Below are 5,928 nucleotides of genomic sequence, written 5' to 3'. Positions count from 1 at the left end.
GCGACTGTGCCGTGTGCCCAGCAAGTGCCCACTGCCAGCGCTGGCTGTCCTGCTCTTTCTCTTCCTCCTCCTTGCCGTGGGCAACCGCATGCCAGTCTTTCTAGCAAACAAGTGAGAGCAGGACTGCTATCTCCAGGCTGGGGAAACCCTGGCCGTTTGGGGGTGGAGCTTGGGGAGGGCGGGGCTTGGGGAGGGACCGCTGCAAGGTGTAAGGTCATTGAAGTCCACCCTCCAAAGCACAGGGTGGCCATTCCCCAGTTGGGTGGCCATTCCCCAGTTGCCCCCCCCCCCATTTTTCAGGCACCTTCCTGCTGCCGGCCATGTGGCCGGGGGGTGGGGATTCCCCCCCAACAATGGCATCGCTGGAAATAAACACAATTTGTCTACGTCACCTGGAAGTGGCATAGACATGTTGATGATGTCGGGAGGGGGGTGCTCTTGTTTTTTGGGCAGAACTCTATGGTTTGAGGCTGATTTTACCCTTGTTGTTGTTCAGTCGCACACTCGAGTCTGACTCTTCGCGATCCCCATGGACCACATCACGCCAGGCCCTCCCGTCTTCCGTCGTCCTCCGGAGTTTGCTTAATTTCATGTTCGTTGCCTCTATGACACTGTCTAACCATCTCATCCTTTGCCGCCCCTTTCTTCTTTGACCTTCCGTCTTTCCCAGCATCGGGGTCTTCTCCAGTGAGGGCTCCCTTCTCATCTGGTGGCCAAAGTGTTTGAGCTTCAGCTTCAGGATCTGGCCTTCCAGGGAACAGTCAGGGTTGATCTCCTTTAGGATTGACTGATTCGATCTCCTTGCAGTCCAGGGACTCTGAAGAGTCTTCTCCAGCACCATAGTTCAAAAGAACCTATTATTCGGCACTCGGCCTTAAGAGTTTTGCCCAAAAACCAGAGTGTCACTGACGTGCCTGTGAGGTCTCCATGCTCCACCCGGAGGCTGGCAGTCGTGGACTGGCAACCCTGTGCGTTTCCTGGTAGAACATATCCACATCCAGCTGTGCGAGCTGTTAGTTTTGCTTTGGTGCACAGCCAAAATGAAAAGGTACACTTGTCATCAGGTTATTTGTAATCTCCACTTCAAAAACATCCTTCCTCCTTGGGCAACTCTGCATTGGCTTTTCCCTCCGCTGTTTTACGAAACCCGCGTTGGAACAGAAATTCCCCTCTGCATCGCATGCCGCTCTCACTGCCTTTGATCATCGGATTTTATGGTAGCCTCCACACTCCGCGCCGCTTTCGCTTCCTGTGACCATCGGGTTTTATGGTACCTTCTGCATAGATTTCTGGCCGTTCAGGGGTGTACTTTGCAGTCAGTCAGGCATTGCCCCGAGGTATTTGAAAGTGGTTTTGAGCTGCACCTTTTCCCTCCCCGTTGAGAAAATGTGGCGCGAATGCTAGGTGCAGAATCGCTTCCCTGTTTAAACTATCTACCAATAAAGCCTTGATAATATGTACTGGGAAGGGCATTCATTTTCTACCAAAGCAGCCGTTTCCTCCTGGGGAACTGGTCTCTGTCATCTGGATATCACTTGATTCCGGGTGCAACACTCATCGAGAGCGTAGTCTTAGAAGCAAGGAGAATGGGGTGGCTCAGCTGCCTTTGCTCTGTTGGTCTCTCCCTCTGGGTGGCGGTGGGGATCGGGCCCGAAGCGAATGGCTTAGCAACTGTGAGGAGGGGGAAGGGGTTGACCGAGTGTCTTCTCTGAGAATCCCCCCCCCCAAAAAAAACCCCAGCGGGCATCAGTGTTGAAACCTTTGCAGATTTGTTTGTAGGCAGGGCTCTTTTTGTAGAAAAAGTCCAGCAGGAACTCATTAGCATAATAGACCACACCCAACAGCAGGAACTCATAAGCATATTAGGCCACACCCCAGACAACACAGCTCATTAGCATATTAGGCCGCACCCCCATGTAACCAGAAGTGTAGTCATCCATCCACACCCACCTTTTGCTTCTTATTCTGTTTACCCTGTTTGTGGTCAAAACCCAGGGCCTTTTCTTGTAGCAGGGACTCCTTTGCATGTTAGGCCACACAACCCTAACGTAGCCAATCCTAATGAGTTTCTGCTGTTGGGTGTGGCCTATTATGCTAATGAGTTCCTGCTGGGCGCGGCCAACTCGGGAGCCAGCCGGAACTCTGTTCCTGTGCGTTCCTGCCCCAAAACAGCCCTGTTTGTAGGGTTTCCAGTCTCCAGTTGGGGCCAGGAGATCTCCCAGAATTACAATTGATTTCCAGGCAACAACGATCAGCTGCCCTGGAGAAAGTGGCTGCTTTGGAGGGTGGACTCTGCGGCATCACAACCCCCTGAGGTCCCTCCTTTCCCCAAACTCTCCCCTCTACCAGGGCCCAACCCCATATCTCCAGGAATTTCCCAACCCAAGAGATGTCAACTCTGTTTGTTTGGTTTATAAGGATACCCTGTTATCTCAGCCTGATGTGCAGCCTACGCACTTCCTCGGAATCAGACGTCAGCCCATTGAGTTCAGTAGGACTTATTTCAAGTTAAGTGCACACGGGACCAGTGCCTCAGTTCTAGATAAACAGGCCTGCAATGAAGTGGTGAAATTAAAGGCAGTGAAAGGGGGAAATATTCTGAATTTGGCTAACCCAAGTGTGGGATTGATCCACTTCAGGTGACTGCATGGTTTATTCAAGATTAATTCATCTAGAGTGAAAAGTTACCAGGTGGTGGGTTCTGGGTTTTTTTTTTAGTGTGTTGTGTGGTGAACTCACTGGTGAGATATAGAGGAATTTCACATTACCCAGTTTCACCCGGTTTCAAGCCGGTAATGATCCGTTTTAAAGTGAACCGGTACAGGGCTGCCATTTCACACAGGGCTTTCCCCTTCCGGTAAAGAGCTGGATCTGAAGCGGTTTGCCATTTCAGACTGCACCGCTTTTTCCCGCTTTTCCCCCGCCGTTTTTCGCCCGTGTGGGCGATCTCCGGCTTTTTTTTTTAACGTTCGCTTTAGAGTGCTATAGCGCTATAGCAGTATAGCAAAATACTCCATGCATTCCAATGGGATTGATATAATGCTATTCTGTCATAGCGCTATAACGCTATAAAGCGACTGTTAAAAAAAAAAGCCGGAGATCGCCCGCGCGGGTAAAAAACGGCAGGGGAAAAGCGTATCGGAACCGGGAGAGGGAACTGAAGACTACTCGGAAGCAGTTGACAGGTAAAACGCTTCAGTCCCAATTCCTTAACGGGACAGAAGCATTTGTGTATGAAATGGCAAATATATTCCGGAAGGGAACCGGTTCTCAAACGGGTTCTGTCTGAAATGACAGACCAGAAACCGTTTGGGAACTGTTCCTCTTCCGGAATATATCGCCTGTCTGAAATTCCTCATACTCTGGAATAATTCCAACCCCCAGGTCATGAGTTCTAACCCCACAGCCTGCCATAAAAGCAGCCTTTGTGATGGGCCAGTACAGGTTCCGAGCCCCCAGGTCCCAGTGGGGGTTCCCCTGCTTTCGAGGTCTTTGATTCGCTGTCAGCCAGCTGGCCGGTGGGGGAACCCTACCATCAAACATGCATCTTGCTGTGCAACATCCCTGATGTGATGACATCAACCGGAAGTGATGTCATCGTTTCATCTATGTCGGGGGGGTGACACTTTAGTTTTTGGGCAAACTCTATGGTTTTGAAGGCAAAAAACCCATAGAGTTTTGCCCAAAAACTAGAGCATCACCCCGCCCCCCGCATCAGTGACGTAATGATGTCACTTTCTGGTGATGTCATTGCACAGAAGATCTTGGAAAGGACCCGGGACCTGGAACTGAGCTCAGAATGGCTTCAATTCCCTGCACACTTGTATCGCTTTGGTTTATTTGTTTGTTTGTTTTTAAATAACCATTTCAGACTAAGAGGGGAAAGGTCAAAAAAAGAAAATAATTCCATACACCAACGCCTACGTTGAGTGGTTTTAAAAAGAGACCCATGGGAAAGAATATCCTTGGAGGGTGAAAAGCCATTTCAGATCTTGAACCTCCGGTTCCACAACAAAACCCCCGGCAGACCGTTAAGTGAGTCCCAGAACTGCATGCTGTGTTTTTTTCTGGCTGCCAGCTAGGATTGCCAGCTGAGGGAACGGAAATGCCCGGAGGTTTGGGGTGAGTGGGGAAGGCAGGATTTGGGGAGGAGAGGGACCTCAGCAGGGTATAATGCCACAGAGTCCACTCTCTGAAGCAGTCGTTTCCTCCAAGGGAACTGATCTCTGTAGCCCGGACTCTGGAGATCAGCTGAAATAGCAGGAGATCTTCAGGTGCCACCTGGAGGTTGACAACCCTACAGGGGGGACAGTCCAGGTGACAGACTGGTGTTTGCTAACCCCCAAGTGGGGCCTGGAGATCTCCCGGAGTCAAAACTGGTCTACCGACGACAAAGATCAGTTCCTGTGTAGAAAATGGCCGCTTTAGAGGGTCGGCTCTATGGCGTTATGCCCCGCCCTCCTGAGGCTCCGCCCCCAAATCTCTAGGAATGTCCCCAATCCAGAGTTGGCAGCCCTCGTAGTGATTAATCTACGTAGATGGGAAGGGGCACTGTTCCACCATGAGATTCCCTCTCCTGAGCTCTCCGAACCAAGGGTGGATTCGGGGCCAGTTTTTTGGCCAATCCACTCCAGGACTCAGAGCCAGGGAAGGAGACTGGTATCTGTGCCATTCCAATGCAAACATCCAGGGGTCATTTCCTACAGGAGCGGAGCTCCAGCAGGAAAGAGCCCAGGGGGCGGGCACATGCAACAAGCCCCACCCCCTGCTCCCAGCAGCCCTCAGTCAGAGCAAGAAGCAGCCAGGTAAATTGCAGAGCTTATTCAGGTACAAGCTCTCCCTCCTCTGCAAGGATAGATCTGCATGTTCCCCCCCCCCAATAGCTTGCAATCCAAAACAGTCCACTGGAGCCTGAGCGGTGGGTGTTGCCTTCTGACACACTTCCAGTAATATCAGGGGGTGTGGCGTATGCAAATAAGTTATGCAAATGAGTTATGCTAATGAGTTCCTGCACCTCGTTTTCTACGAAATGACCCCTGCAAACGTCTGTAGTAACACCGAAAGGTTGAGTTGCCAGGTCCCCCTGGCCACCGGTGGAGGGTAGGTTTGACACCTCCATCTTGGGAATCTCCTGGAGTTTTGAGAGTGGAGCCTGGGGAGGACAGGGACCACAGTGGGGTACACAGTGCCACAGAGTCCACCCTCCAAAGCATCCATTTTCCCCAGGGGCACTGATATCGTTAGTCTAGAGATGAGCTGTAATTCCAGGAAATCTCCAGGTCCCACCGGGAGGCTGGCAACCCTACCACAAGAGCTTGGTGTGCACCTGGCCCAGAGATGATAGACGTCCCTCACCTGGGGAGACAAAATGCCGTGATCCAACCCGGAATGGAATGCAAAGAAATAAACCACTAAATGTGGGTTCTCAAATCTTGTTGAGCCACTGGGCACTTTTGGGATTTTGGGTGGCCGCCATGGGAGGTAGGAGTAATGTCAAAATGTCTACCATGGAAGGCAATGATAAAATGGCTGCCATGGGAGACAGGACCAATCTCAACATGGCTGCCATGGGAGGCAATGATAAAATGGCTGCCATGGGAGGCAGGACCAATCTCAACATGGCTGCCATGGGAGGCAATGATAAAATGGCTGTCATGGGAGGCAGGACCAATCTCAAAATGGCTGCCTTGGGAGGCAATGATAAAATGGCTGCCATGGGAGGCAGGACCAATCTCAAAATGGCTGCCTTGGGAGGCAATGATAAAATGGCTGCCATGGGAGGCAGGACCAATCTCAAAATGGCTGCCTTGGGAGGCAATGATAAAATGGCTGCCATGGGAGGCAGGACCAATCTCAAAATGGCTGCCATGGGAGGCAATGATAAAATGGCTGTCATGGGAGGCAGGACCAATCTCAAAATGGCTGCCT

Source organism: Gekko japonicus, unplaced genomic scaffold (assembly GCF_001447785.1).
Source record: "Gekko japonicus isolate JY-2015 unplaced genomic scaffold, Gekko_japonicus_V1.1 scaffold2627, whole genome shotgun sequence".
In the NCBI taxonomy this organism is placed as follows: domain Eukaryota; kingdom Metazoa; phylum Chordata; class Lepidosauria; order Squamata; family Gekkonidae; genus Gekko; species Gekko japonicus.
The sequence above is the reverse complement of the archived record's forward strand: the minus strand, read 5'-3'. Positions refer to the sequence as shown.